The 22,855-nt window shown below is 36.2% G+C and overlaps 1 protein-coding gene across 1 annotated transcript in view; it reads left to right on the top strand.

The window, feature by feature from the left end:
- The window catches only part of CNKSR2 (connector enhancer of kinase suppressor of Ras 2), a 265,051-nt gene that overhangs the window by 38,446 nt on the left and 203,750 nt on the right, over positions 1-22,855 (top strand). The window lies entirely within an intron of this gene.

Below are 22,855 nucleotides of genomic sequence, written 5' to 3'. Positions count from 1 at the left end.
CCACCCCCTCCCTTCTGGTACTGTTGGGGACTGCAAACTGGTGTTGCCTGTATGGCAAACAGTATGTAGATTCCTCAAAAAACTGGAAATAGATATACCATATGACCCAACAATTCCAATTCTGGGTATTTCTCCAAAGAAATGAAAAATTCTTTTCCACACTAGGTTTCTTCAAAAATTTTTCCATTTCTGGAAAAAATATCTTGAATTTGGTAATCTGCTTTTTAAAGTTATAAGTTGTGAGTTGTGTAGTATTGCCTTTAGAAAAGGAGTAGTTTTGACTCAACTATTTAAAATTAAAATAGACAATTTAAATCTCTCATATACATTTAGAAATGCCTACCAATGTTTCCATAGCTTTCACCAGGATCATTTTTAATGCTTATCACAGTCTTTTTATATTTATAACATTTACAAAACTACATAAAATACCTCTTAGTTCATGGCTACTCAAGATAACTCTCGTAAGTGCTTGGTTCCTTTCACAGTTTGATTTACAGCTGTCTTCAGTATAGGCCTGTGTTTCAGTCAATGGTAGTATATTTATATGTATGCAAATATTGCATCTCTCAGGGTCTTTTTATTGAAATTAACAAATGGAACAATTTGGGACTGAATTGAAATAAAAGCTTGCTAAAAGATTGTTTGCACAGCTGCTTTCAGGCAGTGACCGAAGTCTCTTAGGAGGGTGAGTGAATAAGCTCTTGTTGGGCTGTGTTCAGAAGTTTTTGGGTAGCACTTTGCATAACATAAATTCATTATGTGTGTTGGGCCTTTGCCCTTGCCCTAACCTCCTGGAGCTGCACAGTCATTTTTTGTTTGTTTGTTTCCTTCTTGCTTGGTCTCCTTTCCCTGGAAGAGCTGATTATTGTATCTTGTGGAAAGACAAAATTGTCTTATAACATCAGTATCTACTGATCTTAAATTACATTTCATGTTAGACAGTTTTTAAATTCTGAGAACTGAGTGAAGACGATGTCTGTGCATCTTTCTCTTCTTATAAACTGCTGTCTGTGAAACTAGGCTTTTGAACAGTAATTTAATCAGGAGAATGACAAGAATATTAAGTTCCATTAACTGTTGGATTGCTGACAATATGAATCTAGGATTAAACTATGACTTAGAACTTTGCAAATGTCATCTAAAAGTTAATTCTTAAGTCCTTGACAAGCACTTGCAATCTGCTAAGAAACAGATGTTATGGAAGTTAATTTGTGAATAGAGAAGCAACGTTGTCTCTTCAGTAAGGTGTAAATGCAAGATTTTTTAAAAAGTGTGTCTTATCAAGTTGTTTCTTTGATGCAGTGTTAGCCAAGGCTCTGATTCTCTACCTCCTCACTCTCTTTCTTCCCTACCCCCACCCAACCCCTTTGATTCATATGCATCTCTGTAGAACTTTTTCCTCCTTTTTTTCTAATTTTCTACTGTTTCTGATTCTGACTGTGTCTGAAGGGAACAAAGAAAGCAATACTTAAGCAAAGCACCCTTTTTCATTTTGATTGGCAAAAGGAGAAACCCCAGTTCCCTAACAGATAGTAATTGCAGTGGAATGCTATCATAATGAAGGAGAATTTTACTGAGCAGAGAGGAATTATGAGAAATATTAGAAGATTCTCATATTTTAGGAGTTCTTCGAGAAATTCTTAATGATAAGGAACATGAGCTTGTATTGTTTGTGGTTTTGTTTCCTTTTTTGAAGAAATTCCACTGAAGTCTTTTATAATTGATGATAACAGTATTGTGAATGATGAAATGAATTGTGCTCATTTAGGCTGATGAATTTCTCCTTAGACTTAACATTTTAGAAAATTAGGAAGTTTTCTAAATACTTATCCTTAAAACATGCAATTAGGGATTTATTCAAATAAGCATTATTATAATTATTTTGGCATGGCCTTTCCACTTAGTTAAAATAATTTGTCTAGCTTACAATATTAGAAATTTGATACTTTGTGGTTTACAAATTTATGACCAATATTGTTAATCCTTGAGTATCATTATAAATATATTTTCTAATTGGAATAGGAAAGCCCTTAAAGGACATAACTAGATATTTAGCAACATAAGCCTACTTTTGTCTATTTATGTGCATTACTAGTCATCATTATTGTCCTATTTGATAATGACCTCATCACTTGTTGAAAAAAAATCAAGTCTCTTTTTGCCTCTGACAAGCATTGCTCTAGCAATGCCCATTGTTCTTGAGAGCTTGTTAGAAATACAAAATCTCAGGCCCCACACCAGACCAACTAAATTAGATTCTCCAGTTTAATCAGATCCCCAAATGTTTTGTATGCACATGAAATTTGAGAAACTGATGGGAAACTGATATTGTTTTGAGTTGTAATTAGAATTATTTTGAGGAGGTCTTATGAATTTTAGAGAGAAAAAAATCAGCCCCTCCAAATAGCCCATTTCTTAGGTCAAGTAAAATTTACATCATAGGCTAATAAAAATTATTTGGCTTTTAATATAAATGTATGATATTTATTGATTCTGATACATGAAGGAAAACAAATATAAAGTTCAATATCACCACTTTTTTTTTATTAGACAAACCAGAAATGTCTGTGGGATACATGTAGGATTGTTTTTATCCTGAAAAGTAAATCCTTATAAGTACATTTTAACTTTGTGTTAGAAAGCCATAATTCATAGTTTAATTTTAATTTTAATATTTAGTAAAACTGAGTGATATAAACATTAGATGGAAAATACATGTCGACTAAAAACTAAATTGAGCCTAATATTTTAGAACTTGTTCTAGGAGTCATAAAAATTTAAAAACACCAAAGGTTTCTCTTTTGGTTGACCATGTGAAATTATTGAAAAGGTAATAATTCTGACATTCATTTTTAGTGGGGAAGTATGTGTGTTTAACAGTGGAGGAATCTTCATACAGTGGATTTGACATGCTAATTAAGACTTGTTTTAGATTCTTGGTCAAGATGGCAGACTACGTAAAAGCAGGGTTCACCTCTTCTCAGGTCTGCATTAAAATTACAACCACATTATAAAAAATAATCAACATGAGGAATCCTCTGAAGTCCAGCAGATCATAATGTGTACGTCTGATCATGTAAAGGAGCCACATCGAAGCCAGTAGGAGGGGCAAAGCCTCGAATAGGGTTGGACCCACACCTGCGGGTGGTAGAAGATCACCAAGAGGGACAGCAAGGCCACAGAGGCCCTCCTGAAGGAGAGGGGGGTCCTGCCCTAATTTGGGGGCTCCCCAGCCCAGGGAAAGGGAGTTCCCAAAAAATCTGACTATAAAAATCAGAGAGGATTCTGGCTGTCGGGGTGAGACAGAAGGTAACTAAAATCAAAGACGCCCCATTAAAGGGCCAACGTACAGGCTCTCGCCCACAGATACTCCCTATGACACCGACTGGGACCCCAGCGGTGAGTCAGAAGCTCGGGCAAGATTCCATGGAGAAAGACTGCATTACCTGGTGCCAGAATGAAGGCTGGACAGGCAACCGCCATTGTGCCTTAATGGGGCGACGGGGGCACGTGTATAGTGCAGTCTACATACTGGAACACCAGCTTGCTTGTGCAGATCCCTTCCTCCACACAGCCAATTCTGAAGCTGCACTGGCCTGAGGAGATCGGCCAGCCCCACCCAATCTGCATATTGCCAGATGTGGCTGGTTACTGGGCAGCGGCCCCACCTTGCCCCTCCCCAGGGCCACACATTCTCTGCAGGCAGCCAGCTCTGGGAGCACATTTTGGGGACAGTTTCAGACAGATCACTGCTGTCGACATGAACCTGGGCAGATTGCGAGGAGCTGTGGGCCAGTCTTAGGCAGCAGCTGGTCTTGCTGTGATCTGTGACTTTTATGGGAAAAATGGGCAGTCAGAGAAGTAGCACGACAGGCTATATTGGCCTGACAGCCATTGTTTCTTTGAAACCCCGCCCTACTCAACTCACAGATTGCCTGAGGTGACCTTTTGATAGGCAACTGCCTCTGCCCTGCCCCTCTCCTGGGTTGGGCATTTTACTCAGTCAACTAACCTTGGCTAGCACAATTAGCACATTTAGGGGAAATCAGTTGTGGATAGACCCCTGCTGCATGCTCGAGCTGCAGTATCGCTTGGGGTGATCGCAGGGGTCTGCAGAACTGCCCCAAACCATAGCTGGTCACAATGTGATCTGTGTCTACAGTGGGAATGCACAGGCACAGAAGTTGCTGCAAAACTAAGGCTGTATTCACCCAATGGCCCTTATTTCCCTGAGATTCCTCTTCACCCAATTCACAAATTGCCCTGGGAGGCCCATTGACAGGCACCCACCTCTGCACTGCTTATTTCCGGGCTTGCGCCCCGTGCAGTCAACAGACCTTAGCTAGCACAGTGAACGCATTTTGAGGAAATCAGTTGCAGTCAGACCTCTGCTGCCTGCAGGAGTTGCAATACCGCTGGGGGGGGAATCACACAGGTCTGTGGGACTGCCCCAGATGGCAGCTGGTCTCACTGTGATCTGTGACTACAGTGAGAAAGCACAGGCACAGGAGTTGCAGCAAAACTGAGGTTGTATTGACCTGAAGGCCCTTGTTTCCTGAGATCCCACTTCACCCAAACCACAAAGTGCCTGCAGCTCATTGACATGCAGCTGCCTCTGCCCTACCCCTCTCTGGGGTTGTGCATTCTGTGCAGGCAACCGTTGTCAGCTAGCGCACTGAGCAAATTTCAGGGAAAACAGTGACGGGCAGATCACTGCTGCCAGCATGAGATACAATACCACTTGGGCAGATCACAGAGTTTGGTAGGGCCATGGAGACAGCAGGAAGTCCCATAATGACATGTGACTTTTGTGGGAGCCTGCGGTCACAGAGCTGGCAGCAAAGCTGGTGCTATATCAGCTTGATAGCCCCATGCCTCACTGAGACACTGCCCCACCTAACCCAAATATTACCTCTGATAAGCCTGTTCCCAGGCAACCTGGTCCCATCCTGTGCTTTCCTTGGGACACAAATTCAACACCAAAATACATCACTCAGTTCAGATGGCACATGCAAAGCCCATGCCCATGAGCATCAGTAATTCTTGAACAGATCATGGGTGTTTGCAGGCCAAAGGTGGGCAGTGGGTGACCTTGCTATGAACTGAAACTTGTACAGGGAGCCACAGAGACAGTGCTGGCATGTAAACTGACACTGCAGGGGTAGGAGGAAATCTGCTCAATTTATTCAGGTAACTCCCTGGGTCCCTGCACCATCCAACACATGTATCATCCAGAGGCTCTTCCAGTTGCAGAGTCTTATGGGCAACTGACAGGCAGCCTCAGTCCTTGAGGAGCACTGGTCCCTCTGCTAAACTGCCCTAGGTCAGAGACAGGGGATAACCGGACCACTGCCTACAGCATTGTCTCTTCCACTTACCTGTAGATCCAGCATAGGCAGCAGTGATCTGCGGATTGCTCTGTAGTTTTCACTGGGTAGCCCTGAGCAATCAAAGGCAATGGCTAACTTTGGTCTATGGAGGAGCCTCTCTCAAGGACCCACAAAACCAATGCACCTGGTGTCTGGCACTAGAGCACAAAAGAGCAACTACTGATAATAGCACCATAAGCAGTACACATGAAGGGTGGTCTCAACAAACTACACAAACCTGCTATGGCAGATCTCACTAAATGGGGTCAGCCCCTACACAGCAACTTGAACATATACACATTCAACATGGGAGCATCTATATACATAAAGCAATTATTGACTGACATGAAAGGAGAGATAAACAGTAATACACTCAAAGTAGGAGACTTTAACACCCAATTGGCAACAATGGACAGATCTTCTAGACAGAAAATCAACAAGGAAACAGTGACCTTAAATGACACACTAGACCAAATGGATTTAATAGATATTTTCAGAGCATTTCACCACAAAGTGGCAAAACATACATTCTTCTCAAGTGCACATGGAACATTTTCCAGGATTGACCACATATTAGGCCACAAAGCAAGTATCAATATTTAAAAACATTGAAATCATACCAACCATCTTCTCTGATCACAATGGTATGAAACTAGAAATCAGCTACAAGAAAAAAATTGGAAAATACACAAACACACAAAGGCTAAATAACATGCTCCTAAACAATGAGTGTGTTAACAATGAGAACAAGGAAGAAATCAAAAGATGCCTAGAGACAAATTAAAATGAAAACACAATGACTCAAAATCTATGAGACACGGCGAAAGCAGTCCTAAGAGGGAAATTCATAGCAATGCAAGCATACGTCAAGAAACAAGAAACAGCTCAAATAAACAGTCTAACCTTAAATAAAAGAACTAGGAAAAAAAAAAAACAAAGCCCAGAGTGAACATAAGGAAGGAAATAAGATCAAAGTGGAAATAAACAAAATAGAGTCTAGAACAACAATAAAAAAGATTAATGAAACCAAGAGCTGGTTCTTTGAAAGGAGAAAAGAGAAAGGACTCAAATAAAATTAAAAATGAAAGAGGAGAAATAACTAAAAACTCCACAGAAATACAGAGGATCATAAGAATATACTACAAAGTAATTATACACCAAAAAATTGGAAAATTTGGAAGAAATGGACACATTCCTAGAAACATACAAACTCCTAAGACTGAGTCAAGAAGAGACAGAAAATCTGAACAGACTGATTATCACCAATGAAATCAAATCAGTGATCAAAAACTTCCAAAAAAAAAAAAAGTTCTGGACCAAATGGTGTCACAGTCGAATTTTACCAAACATTCAAAGAAGAATTAACACTTATGCTTCTCAAACTATTCCAGAAAATTCAAGAAAAGGAAAAACTCCCTAACTCCTTTTATGAGACCACCATTACCTTAATTCCAAAATGAGACAAAGATATTACAAAAACCTATAGGCCGATATCTCTTACGAGCATTGATGCAAAAATCCTCAACAAAATATTAGCAAATCAAATTTAGCAGTACATTAAAAATGTCATACATCATGATCAAGTTGGATTTATTCCTGGGTTGCAAGGTTGGTACAATATCTTCAAATCAATGTGATACACCACATTAACACATTGAAAGATAAAAATCATATGATCATATCAATAGGTGCAGAAAAAGCATTTGACAAAATCCAGCATCTATTTGTGATAAAAACTCTCAGTGAAGTGGGAATAAAGAGAACATGCCTCAACATAATAAAGGCCATATATGACAAACCTACAGCTAACATCTTACTCAATGGGGAAAGATTAAAGTGTTTTCCTTCAGATCAGGAACAAGATAAGGATGCCCATTTTCGCCACTTCTATTCAACATCGTATTGGATGTTCTAGCCACAGCAATCAGATAAGAAAGAGAAATAAAAGGTCTACAAGTTGTAAAGGAAGAAGTAAAACTCTAGTTATTTGCAGATGACATGATGCTATATAGGGAGAACTCTAAATATTTCACCAAAAATCTGTTAGAACCAATAAACGAATTCAGTAAAGTAGCAGGATACAAAATTAATATTCAGAAGTCAGTGGTATTTTTATACACCAATGATGAACTTTCAGAAAAAGAAATTAAGAAAACAATCCCATTTACAGTTGCAGCAAAAACAATAAAATACCTGGGAATCAAATTAACCAAGGAGGTAAAAGATCTGCTTTCAGAAAATTATGTCATTGAAAAAAGATATTGAAGAAGATACAAGTCAATGGAAGCATATACCATACTCATAGGTAGGAAGAATCAACATCATTAAACTGACCATACTACTCAATGTAATCTATAGATTCAATGCAATCCCTGTCAAAATACCAATGACATTTTTCAGAGAGCTAGAACAAATAATCCAAAAATTTATATGGAACCATAAAAGACCCTGAATAGCCATGGCAATCTTGAGAAAGAACAAAGTTGGAGTTTATCACACTACCTGATATCAAACTATACTACAAGGCTACAGTAATCAAAACAACATGGTACTGACATAAAAACAGATACATTGATCAATGGAACAGAATAGAGATCCCAGAAATAAATCCACTCCTGTACGCTTGCTTAATATATGACAAAGTAGGCAAGAATATACAGTGGGGTAAAGACGGTCTCTTCAACAAATGGTGTTGGGAAAATTGGACAGATACATGCAAATTAGAAAAGAAACCGGACCACCTTCTTACACCACATAATGGTGTAAGACTTAAATGGATTAAAGACTTAAATATAAGACCCAAAACCGTAACACTTCTAGAAGAAAACATAGTCACTAATCTCTCTGATATTGCTACTAGTCATTTCTTTTCAGATATATACCCTCAGGCAAGGGAAACAAAAGAAAAAATAAACAAATGGGACTATATCAAACTAAAAAGTTTGTGCACAGCAAAGGAAACCATCAATAAAACAAAAAGGCAACCGACTGAATGGGAGAAGGTATTAGCTTATGATATATTGGATAAGGGGTTAATATTCAAAATATATAAAGAACTCATACAACTCAACAACAACAACAAAAAACAAACACACAATCCAGTTAAAAAACTGGGCAGAAGACCTGAATAGAGATGGTCAATAGACATATGAAAAGATGCTCAATGTCACTAATAATCAGAGAAATGCAAATTAAAACCACAATGAGATATCACCTCACACCTGTCAGAATGGCTATCATCAATAAATCAAAGAACAAGAAGTGTTGACAAGGATGTGGAGAAAAGGGAACCCTCATACACTTAGTGGGATTGCAAATTGGTACAGGCACTATGAAAAATGGTCTAGAGGTTCCTCAAAAAATTTAAATGGATCTACCTTTTGACCCAGCAATTGCAATTCTGGGTATTTACCCAAAGAAAACCAAAACAATAATTTGTAAAGATCTATGCATTTCATTGTTCATGGCAGCACAATTTGCAATAGCCAAGATATGGAAGCAACCTAAATGCCCATTAACAGACAACTGCGTAAAGAAGTTATGGTTCATATACACAATGGATTATTACTCAGCCATTAAAAAAATGAAATCCTACCATTTGCAACTATATGGATGGACCTAGAGGTTATTATGCTGAGTGAAATGAGCCAGACATAGAAAGATAAATACCATATGATTTCACTGATATGCAGAATCTAAGGAACAAAAAGAAACGAATTGAAAACAGACCCAGAAATATAGAAGACTACTGTTGATTGCCAGAGGGGAGGGGGATGGAGAGACTGGGAAAAAGGGGTGAAGTTTTAAAGAAGTACAAATTAGTAGTTGATAGAGGGTCACAGGGATGAAGAGCACGGCATAGAGAATGCAGTCAGAAGTAAGGTAATTGTTAGGTGTAGAGCCAGAGGGAAGATAGAGCAATCAGGGGGATCATTTCATAAACTATATAAATGTCTAACCAATGTACTGTCTACTTGAAACTAATAAAAAAAAAAAGATTTGTGTTAGGGAAGAATCATAGATGTATTGAGCTTAGTTTTCATAATGGATGGTGCCCTTTGTTTCTGCAGTTACTTTTATGCTAGAGTTTTTTTGTTGTTTGTTTTTTGTTTTTTGTTTCGGTTGTTTTGGTTAAAGTTATTTCCATCAGAATTAATGAGTTCCATATATCTGAAAAAGAAGTAACATATCCAAAGGCAATTTTTTAACCTATCACCATGCTGTTTCTAGAATCACCATTTTAAAAGATGTTTCTAACTTTTATCACATTTTTCTGTTGATTTTGATTTGTTATTCAGGCAGCTATGGATATTGTCATAAAAATGACATGTGGAATAGATTCCACTTGTAGGTCTTTTTCTTACCTTCCCTTACCAGGAGGAGAGGAGAGTAAGGGGAGTATATACAGACACAGAGGAATAAAAGGGCCAAAGAAAGGACATGTTTAGGAAAGCGGAATGCTTCAACTTATATAGCTGAAATAGCTAATGAAATGGAAGTGCTGAGCAGAAAGATTAGGCCTTGCCAGAGATGATCCTTGCTTTGGCAAAAGGCAAACTGGCCACAAATCACTGTTTTACACGTTGAAGCCAGAGAGAGCTTTTCTGAACACAAATCGGAGCACAACCCTTAGTCATGCTTGCCTTTCAGTGCCTCACACTCTCCACCCTGTCTCCCACCCCTGGGTCTTTGCTGTTTTCAGAATCTAACGCTCTTCCTTCCCTCTTTGCCTAGTTGACTCCCACTCATCCAGACCTCTGTTCTTGCCACACTTTTCCCAGAAAACCTACCCTTGATATCTCTGATTTGGTCAAATGCCCCTATTATGGGTTTTTGGAGCGTCATGCAAAGGTACCTTTCTTTCCCTTCAATTTACTTGTCAGGGTTGCTTCTATGATTCTCAAGTTAATGTACTTCTTTCTCAGTAGTCTATTAGCCCATGAAGGCAGAAACCATGTCTATTTCTGCTCACCTTTTTATTCATACTCCCTAGAATAATGCTTAGCCCATAACTAGGCATTTGATAAGTATTTATTGGATAAATAAATGGAAGCTGCTATCAGGAATTAGAAAGACAATGGGGTGGGGATCCTGATATTGGGGACAGGAAAGGAGGGATCACTTAGAACAATAAGCTAGTTGGTCAGAGAAATATTGTATGGAGATCCAAGCTGTGGCAGCAGTGTAAGGAACAGATAGTTATTGATTTAGGAACCAGGTTTAAATCTGAAGAAATCAAGAGTATAAAGGGAAGCCTGGAGCTGAGATAAGCCAAGATCGGCTGTGTCTCCAGAAGTAAAGTTGGGTTAACAAGTTTTGTCCTTTTCAATGATGACTGTCCCCACCACCAACACCCCCTACCCCCATGGGAGACAGCTCCTTTTGCTCATGGGCATGCCCTCCCTGGAGAAGGGAATCTATCCTAGCATGCAGACAAAGATAGCTGGTTAATCCTTGTGCTACTATCCTTTCGAAATTTGTCAGAATGACACTTGGATACAAATATTTTCCCCCCTTGGTATGTCTAATGTACAGTTATTTTAATAAAATTCACACATTGCTGAAACAATTTTAAGCACACCTAGTAATATTGTTTAGATATTAAATGGAAATAGTAAAAAGATGACAGCTGTATTAAGTCCCATTGTGATTAGGCAAATTACTTTTTCATAATGAATTAATAGTTTGAGTGAAATATTATATTGATGAGTTCCATGTAAGATTTACTGAATTTAGTAAATCGTTGCCTTTGGTGGTTTCTTTGTAGTCGATAAAAGGAAAGTTGTGTTTCTATTAGACAAATTTGGTGACACCTGGACATATAGTAATCAGATATAAAATCGTAACTTATAGCTGTGGCTTTCATATATGCATGTACCTCCCCAAATTCTTAAGTCTAATTAATATTTGAAAGTAGCAAGTAAGCCTATTTAAAATTAATCTTTTTACTTGTACTTTTTTATTGTAAAATGTATATCACATAAAATTTACCATTTTCATCATTAAATTTTTTAATTTTTAAATTATAAAATACATATGACATCAAATTTACTGTCTTTACCATCTTTAAGTGTACAGTTCAATGATAAAGATATGCACATTGTGCTACCATCACCACCGTCCATCCACAGAACTCTTTTCATCTTTCCAAACTGAAACACTGTACCTATTAAACACTAACTTCCCATCCCCCTCCCTCAACCTCTTAATCCCTGGAAACCACCCTTCTTCTTCTTTTTATGAATTCCACTACTCTACATACCTCATATAATTAGAATCATATAGTATTGTCCTTTTCTGACTGGTTTATTTCACTTATCCTAATGTCTTCAGGATTCAGATTTCCTTCCTTAAGGCTGAATAATATTTCATTATATTTATCTACCACTTGTTGTTTGTCCATTTGTCTGTTGATGAACACTTGTGGTGTTTCCACCTTTTGGCTTTTGTGAATAATGCTGCTGTGAATGTGGATGTACAGATGTTTTTGAGACCTTGCTTTCAATTCTTTTGGATATATATCCAGAAGGGGAATTGCAGGATGATATGGTAGTTCTATTTTTAATCTTTTGAGTAACTACCATATTGTTTTCCATAGCGGCTGCACCATTTTTCATCCCTACTAACATTGCACAAGGGTCCAATTTATCCACATCTTTGTCAGCACCTGTTAATTTTCTGTTTTCTGTTTTGTTTTGGATAGTAGCCATCCTGATAGGGGTGCACTGGTATCTCATAGTGATTTTGACTTGCATTTCCCTAACGATTAGTGATAGTTATCTTTTCCTTTGCTTATTGGCCATCTATATGTCTTCTTTGGAGAAACATCTATTTAAATCTTTTGCCATTTTTTAATCGAGTTATTTGATTTTTGTTGTTGAGTTATAGGAGTTATAGGAGTTCTTTATATATTCTGGATATCAATCTCTTGTCAGATTTATGATTTGCGAGTATTTTCTCCCATTCTGTGGATATTGCCTTTTCACTCTGTTTATAGTGTCCTTTGATAGGCAAAAGTTTTTAACTTCAATGTTTAGTTTATCTGTTTTTTCTTTTGTTGCCTGTGACCTGTACATTTTTAAGTAAAAAAAAAAAACTGTAAAGTTGCTTTTCAAGCTAAGAAGTATGGCAATAAGAGTCTTTCATTCTAAATTGTCATTAAATTAAATGAATATATAGTATGTATTTCCAAAACATTTTAGGTACCTGTTAACAAACTATCAATTCTCCAAAATTGACTTAAATACAACTCACCTATTCAATTTTTAACGTTATAAAAGAGAAGTCTTGCTAGCTATTTTCGCCATAGAATTATAACCTTTTGATAAGTTGTAACATCTTTAAAGCCAGTAAATATAAATATTATTTTTCTCTTCATGATTACCAATTATTTGGTGTAGAATGTAATTTTTGGAAAAAAATATATTTCAGCATCTCAAGAAACAGTCCAAAGGGAACTTGATGTTGTATTTATTGAAAGAGTTTATTGAAGGTGGTGTTCATTACAGCACACAAGGATTGCTTCCTAGGAGAAATCTTTTTTTTTTTTTGATCTGGCTTTAGTGTCAGGAATGGATGGGCTTCTCTAAAAATCTGGCTTGCTTTTATCTAATGAATGCTTTGAACTGTGTACCCGATCCTGCTTTCTCCTTCATTAGCTTCGAGAACATTTACAGGCAATGTTTAGGTCTCCCCACACTTTAGCAAGTCTGATATTCTTCATTGGTATGATTTTTTTTTTTTTTGTATTACGATTATTTCTGGCTTCTATTTTAAGACTAATAGTATTTTCCCTTAATCATTTTTTCTCATTTACTTTTAACTTGTGTGAGCCCGCAGAGTCGTATGTGCACATGTATGTGTAAATGATGTATCTAAATCCCTTTTGATGCCAAGTATAATTTAAATACAGTAAATGTATTTCAAAACAATGTCTTTAAAATTTTAAATGGAAAATGGAAAAATATTTTTAATATGACTTTTGGTATGGTACAGATGATCAGTTTGGAAACAAACCTTTCACCCCCTCCCTCATTCCTTTGAATTTAGTATAGTCTTAAAGGGCAGGGATGTGGTCAGGGGACTTGGATTTAGACCTTGCTTTACTGTTTATTAAGCTGCAGGATCCTGGGCGTGGTCACTAAATCTCAATTTTCTTATCTGTAAAACCAAGATAATGACATATAATTCCTCAGATTGTTCTAAAGATTAAATGAGAAAATGTTCCCAAGGTGCTTGAAACAGTGCTTGGCACACAATGAGCACAAAAAATAAATGGGAAGTATCACTGTTAATCAACATCAACTCTTCCATTTGGAAGGAATGGGAAACTCCTGCCAGCTTAGCATTTTCTAAAAGAAATTAGAACATAGTAAGTGCTAACAGGCCCAGAAAAAACTAGTCCTTCCTTTTCTGTTTTATTTGGTTTTCTTGAGAATCCATGTAAGAAGAAATCATAGACTATTATAGGTCAACTACTTGCTTATAGAAGGAGGTGATGGAAGGATGGCGTTGAGGAACGTAATAAAGAGGAGTTCTCAAGTCAGGGTGTCTTATATTGGTTTCAGTGATATCTTAAAACTGTTGGCAGTGTTTCTCCTTCCATTCATTTTATTCATTCTTCAAATAGAATGCTAACTGTGAACTCTACACTGTATTCAGTTCATCAGAGTATACTGGCATAGAATTCAAACGTAGGTAATTTAAGCTTTTTTTTTTCATGTGGATCTGAAGGAGTATTATTTTATTAACCACTGTCCTATGTTATCTCTTCTTCATTTTAACAATTGTATGTTTCTAGCAGCCCCATTTTACCCCTTTCTTTCTGAAAGCATATAAATACAATTTATTTTGAGATCTATTTTTTTTTCAGTCTTGAAATGGTTTTATGTAATCAAAACATATTGGACTTGAGAATCCTCTAGGACTAGGTTTTAATCCTTGCTCTGCCAGTCAGTTAGTTACTGTGTACACTTAGAGAGTTACCTAATTTCATAAAGCTTTAGTTCCTTCATATCTAAAGTTGGTATAGCAATAGTCCCTTTTGCCCCATGTGACACTTTCCTATCCACTCTCCATCCTTAACGATACCATGTAATTTCCTAAAGGAATATTCTACATGCAAGTCCTCTACTTTCTCACCTGTCAACTCCATGCTCTGCCTGGTTTCTATTTTTATAATTATGATACTCTCTGATTAAAGTCACTGATAAATCTCCTACTTGTCACATTCAGAGTGGGCTTCGAACTCTTGGCAACCTGACCTAGAGTTTTCTTTTACCCCAGTCATGTATTACCAGTATTAAAACATTCTCTTCCATTCCCTTCTGTGATACCACCCTTTCTTCATTTCTTCCATTCCTCTCTGGCTGCACTTTCTCAGTTTTCCTTACAGATTTGCTTCTACCAAAGCCTTTACATTTTGGAGTTTCTTAAGGTTCAGTTCTAAATCCCCTCTTCGCTGTTGTCATTTTCCCTCATAGCTTCAATTTTCTACCTTTACACCAATGGCTTTCAAATATGTCTCCCGAGCAGATCTTTATTTCTGACTACTCAACATTGCTACCTACCTGTCTCAAAGGAACTGTAATCCCAGTTTGTCCAGAAGGAAACTGCTTCTCCTTTGATATTTCCATTGTCTCTGAGTAATGTCACCATTTATCCATTTCTGTGATCCAGAAATGTAGGCACATCTTCCTTCTCATAACCTCCTCTGCTTCACACACTCAATCCAGCACAAAGTCCTGCCTATTTTATGTTCTTTCCAATCTATCTCTTCCTTTTCTGCCATTATCCTAGGACAAGCTACCAGCATTTCATACTTAAAGTACTTCAAATGTCACCCAATCTGCCTCCCTCTTGGCAGCCTCCAATTCATTTACCATACTGCAGCTGGAGTAATGTTCACAAAACACAAACACTTTTAATGCTACCTATTTCAAACCCATTAGTACTTTTTCATTACTCTTAGGGTCACAGGATTCTGACCATGGCCTGCAACACCCTACATTGTCTCGCCTCTGGCCCATCTCTCTAACTGAATCATGCTCCATTTTCTTCCTCATCTCTGCATTTCAGCCACACAGAACTCTCAGTTTTTCAAATGTGCAGTGTTCCTTTTGTAGTATGTTGTTCCTTTTGTCTGCATTGTCCCCTCATCTCCTCCTCTTTGCCTAGTTAACTGTTTTTAAGCTTTTGGGTCATAGTGCAGTCATTGATTCTTTGATTAAGCCTTCCATTCTTGACTTCCACCTCAGCTGAGGGTAATCCTCCATTTTTGTTTTTCACAGCACAGTGTATTTTTCCTTCATAACAATTATCACAGCTTGTATTTATATTTCGGCAATTAAATGATCAATGGTTGTCTTTGATATTATACTTTAAACTCCATAAAGTCAGTGACCATATCAGTTTTTGCTAGACATTTGATTCCCAGTGCCTAGCACATAGTAATCACCTCAGAAATGACTGAGTATGTATCAGTGATGCTGCCCTTTAAGGCTCTATAATCTATTGAGAGAATTAAGATAGTAATACAAAGATTATAAAGGAATAGCATAGGTAATAAGTACCATAGTATAAAATTTATAGATATTAAGAGAAGAGAGATCCATCAGATTCCATGATTAAAACCAGATGGGGTTTCAGCAACTAAATATGTAGAAAAAGATAATCTGGTAATAGGAATCACATTAAGGAAATAGCTAAGTTCTTCGGCTTGGCTGCAACATAAGATATATGAATGATAATATGATAGAAATATAGGTTGGGGCCTGAATTTGGAGGCCCTTGAATACCAGAATAAGAGATAGGGCTTAAGGATAGGGCCTATCCTTAAGAGATAGGGCCAGAATAAGAGAAGGGCTTAAGGATGTCCTTTAACTTTGTTCAACTAACAAACAAGCAAAAATGATTATCTATTAGATTGTAAAATGAAAGACATCCCTAATCCCTAGGTTTACAACTAATTCCTACCTGTGACTCATATTAAAGTTGTTTTTCTGTTAATAAAATATTTTTAATAAGGACTGCGAAGACTTGCAAAGAGAAAACAGTTTCAGCTTTAGTTAAAACTTTCTGAAACTATTAATTTGGGAGAGAAAGGATAATCTTTGAAATAATTGTATAGAATATTTAGAGTTTATTTCATCTTTACATAAGGAACATTTAAATGTTTGTAAGCTGTCCTAAAAACCACTTGAGAAAAACTGTTCATTTAGCTGATTTACCATGTTCTGTATACAAAACTTTACAAATTTACAAAACCATTCAAACATTGTTTTGTGTAATGTGCCACTGCATTTTAAAGGTTGTTGTCTCAGATTACCATATATCAGTATTTTAAAATTAAGCAGTTTTAAGCAACTTGATAGTGTGTCTGTGGATTACTTTGCCCTCTCTAATTGGCCTTGATGTAGTATATCATTGGATATATTTGTAAGTACTTTTTTGTGAATATTCTGATTTGATATGTCATAACAAAAACAATCTTTATGTGGTCAAATCTATCTGTCTTTCCTATTTCTGGCTTTGGTTTGATACGGAACCCAGTTTTCTTCTAGAACCTTTTTATTTTCTGTATCCTGTATTTGTTTGTTATTTCTAACAGTTTTTAGTGGAGTCTTTAGGGTTTTTTATATAGAGCATCATGTCATCTGCGAAAAGTGACAATTTGATTTCTTAATTCCCTATTTGGATGCCTTTTATATCTTTCTCTTGTGCCCGATTGCTGTAGCTGGGGCTTCCAATACTATATTGAATAGTAGTGATAATAGATGGCCAACAGCCTTGAGTGCCTTTTTATTTTATAATATTAAATCTTTAAGTGGTTGGCACTATCAGTTTCTATGCTGATATAGTGTTCTTCCTTACTTTTGTTTTCTTTTGAGCATCTAATAGGAGAGGAGAGTTTTAAACCAGATAAAATCTACTCTGGTTTAAAATGAAGAACCAGAAACAGATTGCAAGGACAATAGTTTTGCAAAATGGGACAATTGACATATTGCCACTCAATCGAGATTTTGTTTTAGTCCCTGTCTTAAAGACAACATTAAGTTGTTAGAGAAAAAAATAGGTCTGGGGAGAGTAGAAATGGTGATGGTCAGTATAGTGAGGCTTGGCCTTCCAAGAAGCCTTCCGAAGACCACAGGGCAGTGATTGGTTTCCTACTGCGTTCATCAGTATGCATACCCTGCATCCTATACTAACCTTCCCAGACAGAATCCTGATTATAGCCTCTGAGGTCTGCCAACCATCAAATTTAGTTAAAGGCCTCAATATACTTAAGCCACCCCAGACTTAGTAGGTACTTCATAAATAGTTGTTGAATGGAATGCTGGAAACATTTTTCCCTGGCTTGAGTCTTTTATGTCATACACTATGATAAAACAATGTCAGAAAGAAATTTTTTTCAACAAAATTTTTAGTTTAATAATATTTTCAAAACATAGCGTAGCCTATAATTCATTTGTAATTTCATTTTTTTTATTTTTAAAATTAATAGAATAAAATTGACATTTAGGGTGCTACAGTTATATTAGTTTTAACACATGTACAGATTTAAGTAACCAGCATCACAGCTGGGATATACAGCAGTTTCATTACCCCAAAGACTCCCTCTCTCATGGTGCTTCACAGTCACAACCTCTTCATATTCCCGATCCCTGGCAACTGCTGTTCTTTTCTGCTGCTATTGTTTTGCCTTTTTCATTGTATAATATAAATGGAATCATTCAGTATAACCTCTGTCACATTGACCATTTTCTCTCAACGTACCCTTGAGATCTATCCAAGTTGTTGTGTGTATTTGTAGTTCCTTTTTATCACTGAGTAATATTCTATGTTGTAGATGTCCCATAGTTTATTCTTGTTTGTATTATTTGTCGATCGTTAAAGTAGACATTGCCCATTTTTATTGGAATTTAGAATTGTCTAGTAGTGTAGATGCTTTTGAAGAAAAGTTTTTCTTATTATTTTGGTCAAACAAAATGTAAAGCTGATTATAGTAAAAGAGTAAATACACTTTTACTTACTAAGTAAGAGTGATAACCAGCTGATCTCTGAATTACATCAAGAATTTCTGTGGCTGTATCATCCCAAAACAATATAGGAATTGTTAAACGAACTGTTTAACTACATAGGTTCTAGAGCAAAATCTCATTTTCTAGAATACTTCAGGAATTTGCTTTATTAAATATTCTGGGTATCTGTTAAGTATCCTATACATTTACATAGGTTGGCCAGTTTACCAATAATTAGAAAACAGTAAAATTCACTTAGTATTGAAATGCTACTAGATATAATTTTATCTATCTATCTATCTATCTATCTATCTATCTATCTATCTATCTATCTATCTATCATGACGTTGGTTAACGAAATCCAGTAAGTTTCAGGTGTAGTTCAACAGTAAGGCATATATATATTGCATCGTGTAATTTATCCTTTCCAGAAGTTTTAGGAAGTAACACAAGATCTTAAATATGAATTGTTTTCTGCTAGATTATTTATCATTACATACCGTCCTGTGTATAGAAGAAAAATGTGGTTATATGAGCTTTCTGTCTGTTTACATTATAGAAAATGCCTTTATTGTCCATAGTAGATGTTGCAATTAATACCTGAATGCTACATAGGTTCTAGAACTAAATCTTCAGGAATTTGATTCCTAACACTTTTTGGGGGGACCCCTCCCTCCAAAAAAGGCTTAAAAGTTAAAAAAAATTAAAAAGATCTTTGAATTTTAACCTTTTAGCAGGAGAATTCTTTGAAATTTTTGAATCAGGAAGTGGTTTTGATCAAGGAGTGTTTTTAGGGATGTGACAGTTATAGACTGGACATACCGATGCCAGGGGGAGCAGCTAGGTATCAGGGCAGGCTGTAAGCATGAATAAGCTGTTGACAGTGAGATCAGAAATGAGAGGACAGAGCAAGAACTATTTTGAATGAAATTATGTTTCTCATTAACTGGAAGATAAGAGATTAAATTGAGGAGTCATCAAAGATGGTCTGAGACTGGCAAAACTGTGGTAGAAATAGAGAAATAAGTTGCTTAGGGAGAATGAGATTGGAAATGAGGCTGTTGAATCTGGTATTATTGGTCATTGGTCATGGAAAAAAGCATGTCAGTGAAATGAGAGGACTCAAAACTAGCTTTAAAAAGTAAGATCTTCTGCCTTGAATTTTCATTCCTGTATATGAGGAAACAAAAAGATATTGGATTGATGCATGTTTGTTTTAATTTCCTAACATAATTTGCAGAAGGGACACCGGTCCTCACAAATCTTCACGTAGATCTTTATTCTTCACAGTAAATAGTGAGTGGCGACAGAACTCTAACAAATGAATTTACATTCTTATTTTTTTCCTGTGAACATCAGAGTGTGTTCCATTTTTATATAAGAGCACATGTGTTATGTATAAAATGACATATAAAGTAAAATTACCTGGAGTAGGGGCAGTCATTCTCTAACATCCATTTTAAATGTTTTTTTAAAAGATTTTGAACATTAAATATAATAATTTGCATATTCCATTTCTACTTCCACATTATGGTGGATTTATTTTTTTATTTTATTTCATCTTTCTTCTGTAATATCATTGATTTACTGAAAATTTGTTCATCCTTAAGATACATCGCAAATATCATTTTGTAAATGTTTCATTATTTTTGGAACCTCTTTCTAGCTCTATGATTATGTTCATTCCTCTTCCCTATAGATGGTAGAAAACAGTGTAATTTACCAAAACAGTCAGGCACATGTCATAGTTATGATTTCAAGCCTTCTTTTCAATTGTTTTAAGGCATGGTCTTAGACAAAGAGAATAGTTTGTTTAATGTTTCAATTGACAAGTGTATGATTTTCTTCATGGTAAATTTGGTTTAGAGTATGGATCAAAATTTACTTTCTATGTGTTTTCTTAAGAACAATAGATGGGAATTAGTAAGTGGAGGTTATAAATTTTACTTGGTATTATTTATAACATATCAATGAGAAAGGGTAACATTTTGTGGATCCTAAGGAAATAATTCATGCAACATTAGAACTTAAAATCTTAGGAAAATGGGGTAGCAATAAAATTTTTAAAATCTGGTATATATTTGTTTGTCATTTTCTCTATCTACTGTTACAGTGTTGAAGACTAGTCATATAATCACTAAAGAATTTCTCATTCTTGAAAATAAAATAAAGTTCTACTTTCAATAAAATAGTGTGTGAGTGAGAACGGTTTTAATTATTACATGTATGCTGCATAGATCCTAGAATCATGAGGTTTAGATCTTTAGTACTATTTTATAATTTATTCATTTTTGTGTTTTTTTAGATGACTCTTTCTGGACCATATTTTCTCCATACACAAATTTGAGATGTTGATTTTGACCTTTCAGTCAAAACAACAACTCGAAAATATTATAAAGTCATTGATTATAATTCAGGTGAGAAAAAATGTATAAAAGCACCTTCTAGTTCATAAATACTGACAAAAAGTCACATTACTATAATTTTGTTATATCCTAACTGTATATTTACCAAGATACTTCCTATATTACAGGGTAATATACTTTAATAATTAAATTAGGCACCAATTGATGAGATATAAGATAAGCCTGTCTCCCTTATTTTTAGCCTGCCACTTACTATGTGACTTGTTCTGTTACCTTAATAATGATGCTCTCATTGGTGCTCTAGGAGATCCTTTATCATTCCTTTACATAGAGGAATCATAAGAAAAATCAACATAATGACATTCTATCTCATATTATTCAGCAATGTATCAAGACATGAGTGCCTCAAAATGCCATGTACCAAACACTTTTTCCCTATTGTATTTTTAGAATTAGCTTTTATATGAAATGCTCCTTTTTTGCTCTGGCCAGGTTATATAACGAAATTAAATGCCTAATTTGTTCAGTTAATACTTATTAAACACTGCTCTTTGTCAGTCATTGCATTAAGCCCTGGGTTCTCCAAATTCAGAAGACACAATGCCCAACTTCAAGAAAATTTTAGGCTGTTTATTGGGCACACAGACATGGGAACAAAGAACTATAATGTAGGCATTGTTGTAGTGGAGGCTTGTAGAGTGGGAGATTGGGAAGTGCGGAGGATGTCTGGGATGAGTCATTTGTATAGGAAGGCAAAGTCTAGATCAGCAAGAACCTTGAACACGATAAATGAGTTCAGATTTTATTCCATCATAAATATGAGGAAACATTGAAAAAGTCTGAGGTAGATAATGACATCAGAATTTTTATGTTGAGAAAGATGAATTGGAGGGGATCATGAAGCAACAAGAAAACCATAAAACTGCTTTAGTCCAGATGAGAGAGATACATGGCCTGATTTAGGAAGATGGCAGTGGAGAATGAGAGGAAAGGATATATGTAAGAGATATATCAGAGGAGCAATTGTTAGGACATGGATATTGGTTGGAATCAGAGATATAAGGAAGGTGGATAAATCTAAGATGGCTCCTATATAATTGGTTTTTATATTGGGAAAGATGGTGGTGGTATTCATTGAGACAGTGAATACACCAAGGAAGACTCCTCTGGAGAAGAAAATGAAAAATTGTAGACATGTTGAGATGTGTAGATACATAGGTTTGACATTTATGTGGGAGGTCTGAAGTGTTAGATGGTAGTTGAAGACATGGGCATGGATGAGATTGTTCATTTAGAATATAAAGCGTGAGGGTTAAGGGTGCCAGGAAAAAGGGGTCCTTGGAGTGGAGAGCAACAATATTTTAGGATAGTTGGACAAAGTGTCCTGAAAGGGGACTGAGAAGGAATAGACAAAAAAGCAAGAGAACCAGGAGAGAGCAATGTACACATACTAATGGAGAATGAAAGAAAAAGAAGATAGTATAGACAGACTACAGGGTAACTCAAGTTACTTTAAGAAAGTTTGAGAATATAATAAAGACATGTGTGACCTTGGTACTAGACCCTATCAGAACCAGGCAGCTCTCTCCGTGGCTACATAATCTTTCTGTTATGGGATTTTGCTTCCCTTTGCACATTTGTTCTAACCTCATCTCTGCTTTCTCTTCTTGCTTATAATTTCTGCTTTGTCATAATTTCATCTCCCTACTTGACATAATCAAGACCTTTTAGTATTTGCAAATTGCCTTATTTTCTTGGTATTTCTTACTTTAATAATCTGAAGAGAAATTATCTGTTTCGTCCAGTTCATCATTTGTATGAGGACATTTCATAGGTAATTGAATCTGACCCATTCGATGGTCTAGCCAATCACTTACAAAGTGCCCAGAGTACTCTTGAGAAATGTATTCACTTTGGACTTCCACTTTTGGATATGAGTAAAACACAAATGATAGTAGATTAAGGAGTACATTACAGGTGAGGAAATAAAGGTAAGGGGCTTGACTCTGAAGGGAATAACAGACTAGTGGGAAACACAGGATCAAGAAAATCAAGGAAAGGGGAAAAGTTTTATTTTCTTAAGATGTCAGTGGTTCAA

This window comes from Pteropus medius, unplaced genomic scaffold (assembly GCF_902729225.1).
Source record: "Pteropus medius unplaced genomic scaffold, Ma_sr-lr_union100, whole genome shotgun sequence".
NCBI classification, from domain to species: domain Eukaryota; kingdom Metazoa; phylum Chordata; class Mammalia; order Chiroptera; family Pteropodidae; genus Pteropus; species Pteropus medius.
Note: the sequence above shows the minus strand (reverse complement) of the source record. Positions and strands in the feature narration are given on the sequence as shown.